The 15,656-nt window shown below is 41.0% G+C and overlaps 2 long non-coding RNA genes across 2 annotated transcripts in view; one reads left to right on the forward strand and one right to left on the reverse strand.

Moving 5' to 3' along the window:
- Positions 1 to 1,207: 1,207 nt before the first annotated feature.
- LOC115160945 (uncharacterized) lies at positions 1,208 to 2,273 on the reverse strand. The gene is made up of 2 exons (XR_003869142.1): positions 1,849 to 2,273; positions 1,208 to 1,478 (listed from the first exon to the last, which is right to left on the reverse strand). It is a non-coding gene; the product is annotated as an uncharacterized LOC115160945 (long non-coding RNA).
- LOC115160944 (uncharacterized) overlaps positions 1,427 to 15,656 on the forward strand; it is a 67,792-nt gene continuing 53,562 nt past the window's right edge. The window contains exon 1 of the long non-coding RNA XR_003869141.1: positions 1,427 to 1,519. This is a non-coding gene — a long non-coding RNA (uncharacterized LOC115160944). The remainder of the gene's footprint in view (positions 1,520 to 15,656) is intronic.

A 15,656-nucleotide genomic window follows, 5' to 3' on the forward strand; every position in this document is an offset into this window, starting at 1 on the left:
CTGCAATTCTACCCATTTTGCCATGATTTATGCCGGTCAGTAATTCTTTCGGCCATGACTAGTAGGCTACAAGGTTTAGATAGCTGGCTAGACTAATTTACCTAGCAATCTGAAATGTTAGCTGACATGGGCCAATTTAGTGAACGTCAGTGACTGACATAACAAGAGAAAAACTGCTGACGCACTATCAAATTTCGAAATTGCACATTGTGTATTCTACTATTCATCTAACTGTAAATTAAGACCCTGACTGACCTACCATTTTTTAAGTATAAACATTGGTTGGGGCTGCTTATGTCTAGAAATGGCCCGAGGAAGTGTTTGCACAGGTGAGAGTGAGCATATGGTTCTTACCGTTTCACTATAAGATTTACATTTTAGCAGATTTAACCTTTATTTAAATAGGCAAGTCAGTTAAGAACAAATTCTTATTTACAATGACAGCCTACCTCAGGCAAACCCTAACGACGCTGGGCTAGTTGTGCGCGCCCTATGGGACTCCCAATCACGGCAGTTGTGATACAGCCTGGAATTGAACCAAGGTCTGTAGTGACACCTCTAGCACTGCGATGTAGTGCCTTAGACCACTGCACCATTCGGAAGCCCCCAAATGCTTTTATCACGAGCAATTAGGGTTAAGTGCTTTGCTCAAGGGCACTGCGATAGATTTTCATCTAGTCGTCTCGGGGATTTGAACCAGCAACCTTTCGGTTACTGACCCAACGCTCTTAACCTCTAGTGCACCTCTCCTTACACCGTAATGTATTTAAATGCAAAGTTGCTCCAGGCCTATGTTATTTATCTGAAAATAAATGGGAACATAACTCAAGCAACGATCCAAGTCTGGAAAGGCAGCTCGATGTGGGCGCATCATGTAGGCTACTGCTCTCAACCTGTACTGGTGCCGGGAAATCAGGAATCGCCACTAGTGTGACTGAACTAAACTATTCAAACTTCAAAGCTGAAATCAACTGCCATCAGAGATAATTGAATGTTTTTTTGTGTGAAAATTATCTTGAACTTCCATAGATTCAGATATAAAGTCATTGTAAGCAGGTTGACAAGGGTTCCCTTAAAAAACAACAATAGTCAGGCTTTATATTGGTACCAACCTCGCATCCGGGGAGACCATGAACAATGAGGGGTGTTTTTGTAAGTAAAATAACAGTTATTGCATATCCCCAGATAATAATAAAACAAATCACGTTAGTGAAGTGTCTTTAATATGAAACACAGGGAGGTCATCACAAACCGTTACTCCATACTCCAAGTATGTATATGCGCTTGTCATTTTTTTATATAGCAAATGCTCTCTTGTGCACCCCTCTCGGTTAGAGTTGCGATGGTCCTTGTAGTAGCTTCCAACTCGCAGAGAGAGCGCAGTAACCAGCTGCAGGTCGTTTTGATCGAGACATTGGAGAGTGGAGGGAGATAGACTTCTGTTGAGGTAGCCTGAAGAATCAAGGAGAGCCCTCGTGCTTTGCGTGACATTTAGAACAAGTTAGAAAAAACATCAAAGGTAAGAATACACTTCCATGTATCTATTGGACAGTTGAATTGCATGGCCCTTTGTCATATTGTAATATTTGCAATGGCACAATAGTAATTCGATTTAAATTTAACTTTTAAAACGAAATAAACAAATAGCCTAACTTTCCAATAAACATTTTATTCTGGAATGATTATCCTTTTCCAAAATGGTGCTAGTTATAGATAAGGAATAAAACACATTTTTTTGTCAAGGTATTGATAGAATAGCCTATATTGAGCACCGTTTCCACATTTTACATCCAAACCATTTATCATGCGATGAATTAGAAGTTTCAGTTAAAAAATCGTGTTACTTACACATAACAGTATTTCTGTGTGCCTCCTATCTTGTCAATGTAATCATACCTTGAATAGAGGGCACTGTTGGCGTCGTAGTTTGTTCCACAATATCTTATGTTTATTCAGAGCAGTTAGCGGGTCTTTTATACCGCTCAGGCTTTACTTTCTACTCACGTCCAGCCGAGGATCAGAGGCATTTTTGGGCTGCAGGAACCTACCGCCACATTTCCACTGTTATAAACTTCATTGTGTTGTGCTGTCCGTAATCAGGACCCGTGGGGTAAGATTAGAAAGATGCAGAGGTCCAGAGAGTAGACTCTCCACATTCGCTTTTCTCTTTCTTTCTTTATCTCTTTTGTCCTGTGATTAGAAATGTCTGTTTTTCAAATAAATGAGAAAAGTAGTGTCATAAAATAACATTGAAATTACTCATGCAGCTTGGAGAATAGACCTTGCACCGGTTGTCCTTTTTCTTTAGTCTTGCGCAACGGCATGGGTGCCAAGTTGATAGTGGATGTATAATAATATTGCAGATTTATTACTGGCATCCCGCTGATACCTGTTAAATATCATTTTTACAGCTTGCGGATTTTGCAACAAAAAAAGAGCGAATATAGGTCCTTGCGCACAGAGAACATTATATTCCCAACAACCGCGAGTTGCCTTCCCTTATTCCCTTATTCCTCCTTGATGTCAAGTTGATTCATTATTCGTTTGTAGAAATTAAAAACTATAAACAAATACAGTAAATGTCACATTTCTGAATTTAGCATTAATTCTTATGGTAGGTGAAGTCTTTCTCCCCTTTACGCATCTCAGACACTTCTATTCTGCAAGCCATGTTCACCCTGCGGCCACATTGCATAGAATAACATATAATTACTTCAGGTATTACAACACATCCAAACAGAGAAAAGGTAAAGAATGACGACTAGGCTGAAACACCAATTGATTGCTTTTCAAGTTCAAGGCTCCGTTTAAAATTGGTATTGAATCCATTTGAGAATGTAGCATTTTTAGAGCGCGATAGAGGGCAGTGTTCAGCAAAGCTGCACAGCTGTAGAACCACAGGCAGGTGAGAGGGAGAGAAAGTGTGGAGGCAAATGTGGCCGAAAGCATTTACACCTGCATTGCTGACATATTTTCATATACTTTCATATTTTTGAATACTTTATCTAAATATGAAATCTCCTCTTATTTGTTGAGCCTGAATTGCCCCGAAATACTGTCGGGAAAAATGTTGTTTTGTTGGGCTATAGAGTGAGGACAGTGAGGCTATCTGACTCGAAATCCGAGGTTTATCGTTTATTTCCGGAATGGTTTATCTATGGAACCTCTGCAGACGCATCTGTTCCTGCTAATGAATTGCGGCTACGCTGTTGAATGTTGTTCACTAAGCTATCTGCATGTCAAATGTATTAGTTCAGCCCGTGAGCCGTTGGTTCGTTTATCTTTAGTCCGTTTGTTAATACTCATAAGTCTGTCATAAAAATAGGTTAATTGGAATTAGATACCATTTTTCAGTAGGCCCATAGCAACCAATTGGTTAATTCGGTGGGTACCACTATGCATCAAAGCTCTTGATAGACTGTTTGGAAATTTGGTTTGTTTTTCCACAATTTCTGTAAAAAAAAAAACATTTTAAGCATCGCGTTTACGCATATCAGTGTCTGTCCAGTGTCCACTGGAATGGTACAGTACTTTAAATGCGCTTGGTAGTAAACTATTTTCAAAGTTGCTGCTTATTGCTGTCACTGCCTTATTACTTTTCGTGTTTATATTCAACTCTTGGATACTCACTTCCCTGTAATATTTCCATTATAGCCTATGCCAAGCACCATGAAAGTTGAGAATTTGTTTCTAATTTACACAATCCTCCCTTTATCTGGCATTAATAGGCTTTTGTATAGACAGTGTATCAGTAACAATGCGAAGGGATTTTCCAGCCATACACAATAGCATTGGGAAACAATCACGGTATCAGTGAACTAACGGGAAGCATACTGCTCTGCTGACAGCTTCTCTCACAGTCACATAGCTTTGCACATAATAACACATTGCTTATTTCTGATTTGATTCTATCTAATTCTTATTCAAACCTGGATGTATACACTGTTTTCCATCAGACACCTGTAATGAGACCAGGGTAATGTTTTCAGTCTCCAGTTTGCCCTGAGCAAACAAATGTGCTCATCTGGTGTGCGTCCCAGACTGCACACTATTTCCTTTATAGTGTACTACTTTGGACCAGAGCCCTTGTTCAGCAGTTCACTGAAGTCTTTACAGCACCATGTCTTGAACAAATGCGCTGCCCATTCTATTAATATTCATACAAACCCCCACTCGGACGGACGTTAATTCAAGTACTGTCTTAGATTCCTGAGTCCGTCCTTTCAAATGTAAAACAGGTTTTCATCTTTAATGAACTTATGAGGGCCCTTGACAGTTCTTGGTTGGTGGGTTAACTGAGCAAAGGGTCTCTCTGAGACAAACACACACCACGCCTTGTGGACAGACGACTATAGTGGTGGTCTTTGTAACCATGTCGTCCACATATCTATTATATGGGGGGATGGCAAAGTCAAAAGCCATCTGATATCAGCATAAATTATTTCTATTCATTAATATGTCTGATGGTTGGAATAATGAGTCCTTGGCGCTCATCAAAGTTTTAATAGTGCATATTTAAGCCATATGAATTATTTCTGACGTCGGCAGTCGGCGCATCAATTGAGAGGGGACAACTGAGATAAAAGTTTAATGCAGACAGACCGAGGAACTTGATCTGACCGACCTGCCGGCTGCAGTTAGATATCAATACCTGGATGGAAAAATGGGAGACCATGAATACGTCCAAAATGGCACCCTATTCCCTGTTAGTGCACTACTTTTGACCAGAGCCCTATTTCAGACGCAGCCCATGCTCAATATAGTCCTGACTGCTGGATGCTAGAGGAGAGAGTGCGTGTCAGAGCCAGAGGAGATAACGAAGACTCTGAAGATACAGTGGATCTGGCGGTGTGTACTATAGGGGAGAGATAAGGCGCACGCAGAGGTTTAGCTCCATTTCAAATGCACACAATCACTTTAGTTTATGTGCAGCTGGCAGCTAATGTTGATGTGAGAATGTTATTAAAAAAAGACACCTTTTTGGGCCCAGAAATAAATGATATGTTGATTGAACTACGTTTTTCATAGGGTCTACACAATAATGTAATGTTATGCCAGTGTTATTTCTCTTAAAGCATATTGAATAGCCAACCCTTGGTATTCAAGGGGCCTCCTGTCACAATAGAGACATATTCATCGTTAGAATGCCCCTGAGTTATTCTGTCAGGAATGCCTCTTGACAATAATAAACATATAGCTATATAGCACCTCACCTATTGATCTGTCGCTTGGCACAGAGAAGTTGTTTACATAATCCACGCTTTTACAATGGTGGAATTGTGAGTGAAGTATGCCACTACCTTCAAAGCAACTTACCAAGGCCATACTTTGACTTGGTAAAGATGCCAACAGAACTGCTGTAAGGCTGTCTGGCTCTGTCGTGCCTCCTTCTCCTTCCAGTCTGGAGAGTTTGGTTTTTCCTGTTGAGCTTTGTTCAGGGCTGTGGGCCATTGGAGGGAGAGGTAGAGGGAGAGGGAGAGGGATCTATCCTTTAAAAGTGGGGTTCAGTTTTATTCATATGGTAATTGGGTTAGTGGTGAGCAGAAAGAAACGAACTACGTAGCTACCCACATGCCTTTTCAGAGAAATCCTCTCTCTGATGTGTTTGGTGGTATTGGTGCTAGATCTAAAGGTGTGTGTGTGTGTCAGTGCGTGTGTGTGTGTGTGTGTGTTACCCACCTTGTTTTGTGGCTTTGCAGACACCTGTCCTTTACTATCAAATGTTTAATATTCTGAACACAAATGGCAAACACAGTCAAGTCCTTCCATCGCCATCCACTGTGTAAATACATTGGAATAATAGCTTAAGGCACAATGACTTGTGAAGGCCCTTCTTTGCCATTCCATCTATCTGGAGATCCTTCAGTTGTTTGTTTGTCCACTGGTGCTGATGGTAGGTTTCCTCCCTGATGGGACTGTCATGGGGCTTGTTTGGTGTAAGGAGGACAGGTTAGAGTGTCACCAACTCCCTAAACTCTTGGCTCTGCCTAAAATCCATCTCTGTGTGACCAAAGAGCTCTAATTTCATGTCACCCAACAATTGTAAACACCTGCAGTTGGCTAAATGGCATTGGCACTTGGATTGGAACTGGTGCTTTGGTCAGATGACATGAAAATAGAGCTCTTTTGCCATGCACACCAGTGGTGGGTTTGGTGTCGAAATGAGAATGCAGGAGCAGAAAAGAACCCCATATCTACTGTAAAATACTGTGGTGGATCTTTGATGCTATGGGGCTATTTTTCTTCCCCTGGCATGGGGCACTTGTTAAGGTCAACAGCATCATGAACTTTACCCAGTACGTGGGTACCCAGTACTCCTGCCAGGAGGCTGAAACTTGGCCGCAAGTGGATATTCCAGCAAGACAAAAACCCCAACCACACATGAAAATCCACAAAGAAATGGTTAATTGACCACAAAATCAACATTTTGCAATGACCATCTCAGTCTCCGGACTTGAAACCCATTGAAAACCTGTGGTTTGAAATGAAGAGGGCAGTCCATAAGTACAGAGGGAGGATATCAAGGATGTGTGTCAGTAATAGGGGTTATTTGTTATTGTAGTTTGGTCAGGACGTGGCAGAGGGTATTTGTTTTATGTGGTTCGGGGTGGTGGTTTGTTTAGAAGGGTGTTTGATTTATTATTTCCGGGTTTTTGGTTATGTTCTATGTTTTTTGTATTTCTATGTTTTCTCTAGTTTAGTATTTCTATGTCTAGGTAATTGGGTGTTGGACTCAATTGGAGGCAGGTGTTTTTAGTTGCCTCTGATTGAGAGTCCTATATATAGGTATGTGTTTTGTTTGTGTTTTGTGGGAGATTGTTCTGTGTATAGCCTTGTGCCTTACCAGACTGTTATTTGGCATTGTGTTTTGTGTACGTGTTTATTTTGTTTTCCCTTCTTTTCCTTAATAAAAAAGAATAGTACATACGATCTTGCTGCGTATTGGTCCGACAATGATTTCTCTTTATCTTCTGATGAAGAAGTATGTGACAATGTGGAAGGATTCTGTATGGAGGAATGATCTCGGGGCTCAGACACACCAATAGCTTTTGCTGGCTGAGAGTACTTAGCACCTTTGAACAGTGTGCCGGCAGTAATTTGAGAACTGTGTGAGCATCGATGTAGAATTGCATAAAAATTCAGGTCTACTGAGGGTGGTCCCTAAAATACACTAGATCCACATTCGGTGTGATGTGTGCAAGCCTTAAGATCCTTCCCAATGTGGGGAAGGATCTACATTGTAGAAAAAGGCTAATTTCCGTTATTCACACAAGGTGAGGTATTGAAAGGTATTCAAAACAGGTGTGGCAATTATTTTGACCACTATGTTTTTGAGAGGAAAAAAAGATATTACCTGTTAAACAAAATATATTTCTCTGAGCAATTGTATTAGTATAAAATATAATTTCCATTTTTTTTGCATATAATATAGCTCAGTATGTTAATCATTTCTTTTATACAGTCATTATTGCTCATCTTTATCAAGGGTGTTAATAACTTCGGACCCCACTGTATTTCACCTGCTGCTGGTTGACAGCAAAAATACTGGTGCCCTTGTGGACAGCTGAGCAGGGCCCTAGATTTCTCATGTGAGGAAGAAAGCTAACAGAATGGAAACTGCCTATTTAGCAGAGTGATAACTGGGACCTGTTGCTTGTTTGATTCATTATTTCACTTGCCATTAAGCAGGGAAAATAAAGGCTGGTTCTGGGATAGTTTGACTATTGTTTTATTGTCTCGTTGCCAACAAAATACAGGGACTTTTCTTAGGCCTTAAGGCAATAAGGAAGTGAGGGTAGAGTGTTGAACGGCTGAAAAGTCATTTTTAAAGCTTTATCACCAGACAATCTAGACTAGAGAGAAAAGGAATTGCCTACGTGGGGCTTCTCTCTGGGTGGAGAGGTTGCTCACACACAGAGAATAAATGGATAGGATGTGAATGAATTATTATATGAAGTCTCTCTGGACTCTGACTGGACCCATTCAATCTCTCAGGACCCATGGTGGTCATTGTGTTTGAATGCTGTGTATTTGGCATGGTCTTCAGTGTCTGTCTGTGTGCGTCCTATAAATGGCACTCTATTCGCTGTAGTGCACTTTGGCCAGAACCCTATGGATAGGGTGCCATTTGAGACACATCCTCTGTGTGTAACCTGGTCTCTGCGGTTCACTGCTCTAGCCAGCTTCACCAGCCTTTGAAATCCAATATGGCCGCTCCGCCTCCGGGCCGCGTACTGTGTGCAGCCCCTAATTAATGCTTGATGCGAGCGAACAGGCTCAATTTGTCTGCAGAGTCTTATCGATGTTGTCCTTGTTGTTATTGTTTTCCTCATCCTCCCCTCTTTATTGTCGTGAATGGAGAAGGCAATGGCCATTTCAAGTCTGGAAGTAAAAATAAAAATCTCTTTAAGTGCTGAAATTCAGTTGATTGACAGTCTGGTCAACAGTTTATGAAGGGATTTTTCTGCCCTGAAATTACCCTGTTATAATCATTGTTACTTGCACACATGTATGTTTGTTATGGTCTTGAAGGGGCACTATAGTGTAGGTATCTCATCCTAACCTCAACTGGCCACATAAATTATGGATTGTTGATATGCTTTTGTTGTTGGACAAGAGACTATGAATTCGCTCAGTTTTTGTTTTTACATTTCTGACCATTGTCGCACCCCCTTGCTGCCAAAGGAACGCTAGCTGTAGTTGTACATGAAGCCACGTGAAGGCATGTGCCTGTTCAGCCCTACAAGGCCTCAATGAGGAGCAGAAAGAAAGGGGGAGAGGCAGAAAACGCTCCCACAGTTGATTTGGCCATTGTGGGGGGAGGAACACTATTCCCATTGATGCCGTGGATGCATGATAGTGAAATGGTGAACCCCCCCCAAAGCTTTAGGAAAGGGGGCTCTTTGAGAGTAACAGGCGACCCGGAGGACTGTGTTAGGAGATGGGTGTTAGAGGCTTTGTGGTGATGGTGGGAACATTATCCCTGCTCCAGTGATTTAATACCCCTGTGTTCAAGGAGGAGCTCTCTGACTGTGTGTGTGTGTGTGTGTGTGTGTGTGTGTGTGTGTGTGTGTGTGTGTGTGTGTGTGTGTGTGTGTGTGTGTGTGTGTGTGTGTGTGTGTGTGTGTGTGTGTGTAGGCCTCTGAGGCTGTCTCCCCTCACCATAGCCTCTATGAGTCTTTGGTCTTGAGGCCTTTTGCCCAGGGTTAATGTCCCGTAGGAACAGGTCTTTTGTGGAAGTGGAAATGCACTGTCACACAATACAAAACCTTTCCCTTCCCTTTTAGACTTACCTGAGGGGAGAGAAGTCTCTATTCTTGCCTAAGGCTTTGCTTGGAGAGGAAATAGCTGTAGGCGTACTGTAGGGCATGGTTCATATAGGAAGACGCCTCTAGCATACATCACTGCAGTCTAGCTAGGAGACCCCAGGACTATCACGTCTGGCTTTTCACTTTTTATATTATAGTAGCACTGTTGAATATTGACATTTTCTATCATTTTTTTAATTTTAATTTACAGTCGCCTGTGTTTTGGCCTCTTCCTCTTCCCAGTCCAATAACACAGAGGGGTTGTAAAGTGAACCACACAAATTTGCCCATGAACTGTCTTTGATTAGCTGTCTCGAGTGGGACATACTGTATAATAGTCTCATTAGTGTTAGAGACTGACAGTCCTGTGGTCCTCAGCATGACTAGAGAACAGCCAGTGGCTTTAACAGTGTGTGTGGGTTTTTGTGTGTTTGTGCATGTGTGTTTGTGTGTGTGGCATGGCTAGAGAGCTGCCAGAGCAAGTGGTGACATCCTCTCCCCCTGGTCAGAAACTCTTCAACACAATCAGATAATCAACAGTATTCCCTATATAGTGCAGACTTTTGACCAGGACCCAGAATACTGTAATAAACAGTTGATTATAGTAACACTGGTGAAAATAGTGCACTATATAGGTAATAGGGTGCCATTTGGCATACAGACTAAGCATCCAGCCTCTTCCTGTCACGCCCTGACCATAGAGAACCATTGTTTCTCTATGGTATAGTAGGTCAGGCCGTGACTAGGGGGTGATTTAGTATATGGAAGTCTATGTTGTATTCTAGTTTATTATTTCTATGTGGGTATTCTAGTTTTCATATTTCTAGGTTGGTGTGCTTGATATCGTTTTCTCTAATTGGGGATCATATTTAAGACGCCCTGTTTAAGACGCCCTTCCCTTCCCTATTTAAGACGCCCTTCCCACCTGTGTTTATGGGATATTGTTTTGAGTTAGTGCACGTAGCACCTCTTAGTCACGGTTTTTTGTTTTGTTCTTTCTTTGTTGTTTTGTGCGTTTCTAATATTAAATATGTGGAAACCATATCGCGCTGCACCTTGGTCCGATATTTATTCCAACGATCGTGACACTTCCCTCCAGCCTCTTCTCTTTTTCCCTCCCGGCTCTCTTCGTGTTCTCATGTCTATTTCTCCATATCTCATCAGCACGTTCAAATAGAGCAGGGGTCAGCCCACGAGGGATTTTGGTATAAAAAAAAAAGACTAAAGTCACCAGGAATTCAGCTTAAAATATTTTCTTTATGTAGAAAATCTGATCACAAGTGTGACGTTTCTCACCCCGTCACCATCTAGTATAAATTATCACAGATACAAAGGTACTATTTAATTGTTTATTGAGCACCGGTGTGTGTAATGCGCAACAGAGCGCTGTATGCCCAAAGAGTTTCATGCTCGGGGCAGACACACAGCGCCCACACAGCAAGCTGGCACAGAAGCAACAAACAACACATTTTAGCGATCTCTTGGCCATTATTACACTGATCACCTAATATTGTTAAGAATCCTAATTCTGTTCTCTGTATGTGAATACCTGTTCGCTAACCGTGGTTGAATTTCAGAAATTGAGATGTGTACTTACAGTATGCCTCATCCTGGGAGTTGTAAAGGGAGTGAAGGCGCATTCAGACCCTTTTTATGAATGGGTTCCCGCCACTGTACAAAGCCATTCACCTGTGCTTGAAAATAAAATTAAAACTAGTTGTAACTGTCTACCATCTTCCTGTCCAGTCCTTTGGACTCTAGCTGGCCAGCCTCTTTACACCAAGTATTCCCTCAAATACAGAGACATATGTGATTGTGTCTCAATGTAATCAAGATATGGAATTATTGTTATTTTCAATAATTGGGCTTAATTGCTGTAATTTGCATTGTACAAATTATTATGTTCTGGCCCCCCATAATTGGCCGCTGGCTGAATCTAGTTACCTACCCCTGAAATAGAGGGTCTTAAAACTTCTTAGGGCTAGGCCCCTTTTTTCTAAATTTCCGCCTGAATGACGTGTCCAAAGTAAACTGCCTGTTGTTCAGGCCCTGAAGCCAGGATATACATATAATTGGTACCATTGGAAAGAAAACACTTTGAAGTTTGTAGAAATGTTAAAATAATGTAGGAGAATATAACACAATAGATATAGTAGGAGGAAATCCAAAGAAAAACCAACTGTAATTTTCATTTCTTTGAGAGACCATCCTCTTACAATGGCAAGTATAAGGTCATACGGAAAATTTGCTCCCTGGATGCAATTCCTATGGCTTCCACAGGGTGTCAGCAGTCTATGTTCAAGGTATCAGGCTTGTAAATTCAAAAAATGAATAAGAAATAACAGTTTTAGTAGAAGGACACAGTCTTGGAAATGTGTGTTTTCCACGCCATGATGACAGGGCACCTGCTAAAATCGGTTTCATATTGAACAGACTTCTTCCAGTAAGAAATATTATATTTTGATTACATTTTAGAGTATATGAGGAGTTTATAGAAACGTATTTTGACTTGTTGAAACAAAGTTTAGGGGTAGAATTTCGGATTCCTTTCTCATGTTGAACGAGTGGATTACTCAAGTCGATGGCGCCAACTAAGCTGACTTTTTGGTATATAAAGAAGGATTTTATCTAACAAAACGACACAACATATTATAGCTGGGATCCTTCGGATGACAAATCAGAGGAAGATTTTCAAAAAGTAAGTGAATATTTAATCGCTATTTGTGAATTTATGAAACCTGTGCCGGTGGAAAAATATTTTGATGTGGGGCACCATCCTCAAACAATTGCATGGCATGTTTTCGCTGTAATAGCTACTGTAAATCGGACAGTGCAGTTAGATTAACAAGAATTTAAGTTTTCAACCGATATAAGACACTTTTATATGTACCTAAATGTTTAATATCCCACATTTTTATGATTATTTATTTGAATTGGCGCCCTCCAGTTTCACCGGAAGTTGTCTAGCGGGACGTCTAGGCTTAAGAAGGTAACTACACTGGCTGAGAGTCACAGTGTGGGCCCAATAATATTGCAAAACTAAATGTGATGGGAGAATCAGAGTTTGTTATTGAAACCATGGACAAATGTAACACCCTGGGGTTGATTGACAGTTTTTCTTATTTTTTTACCTTTATTTAACTAGGCAAGTCAGTTAAGAACAAATTCTTATTTTCAATGACGGCCTAGGAACAGTGGGTTAACTGCCTTGTTCAGGGGCAGAACGACAGATTTGTACCTTGTCAGCTCATGGATTCGAACTTGCAACCTTTCGGTTACTGTATTGCAGTTGAGATAAACCCACACAGTTGTGAAACTTGGATGGATGGACAAGGTCCCTAGGGGATGCTGTGTTTGGGTCCCATCCTTCCAGGCTGTTTCACAACTGGCCGTGATTGGGAGTTCCATAGGGCAGCGCACAATTGGCCCAGTGTTGTTCGGGTTAGGGTTTGGCCGCGGTAGGCCGTCATTGTAAACAAGAATTTGTTCTTAACTGACTTGCCTAGTTAAATAAAGGTTAAATAAATAAATAAAAATGCAAGGCAAATGCAGCGTTCCATTGGAAATGAATGCACTTCTGGTGTACCAAAATGCAATGACGCTGTCAGTGTGATCGAGGCATTAGTCTACATCTGTTGTTTACGAAGCATGTGACAAATAACATTTGATTTTATGAGGCTAAATATTGTGAGCTGGGGTTAGAAGGCTGGACTAGCCCTACTACACTGGCCTGATACAAATACAGGCAGTGGTGGAAAAAGTATTGAATGGTCATATTCAAGTTAAAGTCAAGATATGTTAATAGAGAATGACTCAAGTAAAAGTGAAAGTTGCCTAGTAAAATACTACTTTAGTAAAAGTCTAAAAGTATTTGTTTTTAGAAAGTTAAGTAAGAAAACGTAAGTAAGAAAAGTAAATGTAACCCAGGGGCACACTCCAACACTCAGACATAATTTACAAATGAAGCGTTTGTGATTAGTGAGTCCGCCAGATCAGCGGCAGTAGGGATGACCAGGGATGTTCTCTTAATAAGTGTGTGAATTGGACCATTTTCCTCTCCTGCTAAGCATTTGAAATGTAACCAGTACTTTTGGGTGTCAAGGAAAATATATGGAGTAAAAAGTACATCATTTTCTTTAGGAATGTAGGGGCGTAAAAGTAGCCAAAAATATAAATAGAATAGTAAAGTACAGATACCCCAAAAAATGTAGTACATTCACGTATTTTTACTTAAGTACTTTACACCACTGGATATAGTATGTGTCCCAAATTGCACCCTATTCCCTATATAGTGCCCGACTTTTGACCAGAGCACTATGAGCCCAGGTGAAAAATAGTGCACTATAAAGGGAAAATGGTGGCATTTGGGCCTGATACAGTAGAAACAACTGTAGAAACAACTGCACTCAGCAGCCAGGGAATAATTCTCTTGTCTCTAAATAACCTTTTGTTTGGCAGTTGAGAGGAATCAATTAGTCTGATGCCAAAACCCCAAGTTATCCTCCACACTCCCAAAAAGGGTTTCTTACCAGGGCTCTGAGTAGCTGGATACCAAGCAGCACTCTGGTTATGGTGAGTGGATGCAATGTGGGTACAGGGACAGTTCAGTGGTCAGACACAATGGGTGACATTTCGACAGCTGGAAAAACACAGACAGAGCTATTGTCAAACCGGACAAGATCACTTCCAATACAACAGCACTGACTCAGCACCACAAGGCATTCTGAAAGCTGTTTCAATGCTAGCCTTGATTTTTTGCGTTCTTAAAATGTGGGCCTAATGTGTTTCATGGTTTGTATGGTTGAGAGGTATCTTACGTCCTCAGCCTCAAACCATACAGTTCTGGGAGGTATGGTCTCATCCAGGCTAAAGAACAGCACACAAGAGGCTCAGTAATGTTTTCTCAAGAGGTAAACACTATGAAAGGCAGCATAAAGTGTCATGCATATTAATATTTGTCCTTGCGGCTTTTATTCAATTAAAGCTGCAATATGTAACTTTTTGGGTGACCTGACCAAATTCACATAGAAATGTGAAGTATAGGAAGCAGTAGATCTGTTCTATGTGCGCTATTTCTATGCTTCCCATTAAGTTTAGTTTACTTTCAGTTTTGTACATCAGCTTTAAACAGATTAAAATACAACACATTTGGTCATTGAAAGGATATTTCACAGTGGTTTAGATGGTACAATGATTTTCTACACTATACATTGCTTGTTTTGTCACACAAACTGAAATAAGGCGAACTATTCGAATTTTAGTAACCAGGAAATGGCAGAGCAATTTCTGCATATTGCACCTTTAAAGGCAGAAATACTTTGTGAGCTACACCAAACCACTTCTCTCTTTGTCACTGGCTTGTTTTGCGTGAGGTTGGCGCTTGTTTCTATGGCGATCAGTAGTTTTGCACAGGGGCACTGATGTTCCTCCCAGACACATTTAGACAGAGGAGAGGGTTGACAGTGATTAATGTCCAGGGTGTGTGTGTATGTGTGTGTGTCTAGTCAGAACCAGCCCGCTAGAAATACAATGCCATCCTAGTCATTCTGTTTCTATAGCCTCCACTACCTCCTACAGTGGGACTCACAGTTTAGTAACCAAACACTTTGTTTATACTTTGTTTATAACCAACTTGATAAATGATCTTTCTCATAGCTACAACTGTCACGCCCTGACCTTAGATTGACGTTTATTTTCTATTTTATGGGTTAGGTCAGGGTGTGATGTGGGGTGGGCATTCTATGCCATTCTATGTGTCATATTTCTATGTTTTTTTCCTTCTTTGATTGGCCTAGTATGGTTTCCAATCAGAGGCAGCTGTCTATCATTGTCTCTGATTGGGAATCATACTTAGGCAGCCCTTTTTCCCTCCTTCAGTGTGGGATCTTGTTTTTGTCAGCTCAGTAAGCCTGCAGAACGTGACGGTCGTTTTTTTTCTTTGTTTGTTATTTTGTTTGAGTGTTCTGAGTTACAATAAATATATATATGAACACGTACCACGATGCACCTTGGTCTACTCCTTTTGACGATCGTCACAACAACCCACTTGTTTTATGGCCAATTTCGAGCCACACTGAATTTGTACAATACTGGAAAGAAATATTCAGCTGGGTGGTGTCTTGGACAAACCTTTCCCATTACTTCCTCCTAGCCATGTCGTTGATTATGATACCCACCCAGCCCCATCCTCTCCCCTCTTTTAATTTTTCCATCCTGAGACATCAAAGAGGTGTTAGCGTTTTCAGATGACACGAGGGCCAGTCAACTCTGAGATGTGGTGCAGTACGGCACGGTGCCATGGTTAGCGTGCAACCCATTAATGAGGCAAACGACTCTGATAAAATACTG

Source organism: Salmo trutta, chromosome 24, assembly GCF_901001165.1.
Source record: "Salmo trutta chromosome 24, fSalTru1.1, whole genome shotgun sequence".
NCBI lineage: Eukaryota > Metazoa > Chordata > Actinopteri > Salmoniformes > Salmonidae > Salmo > Salmo trutta.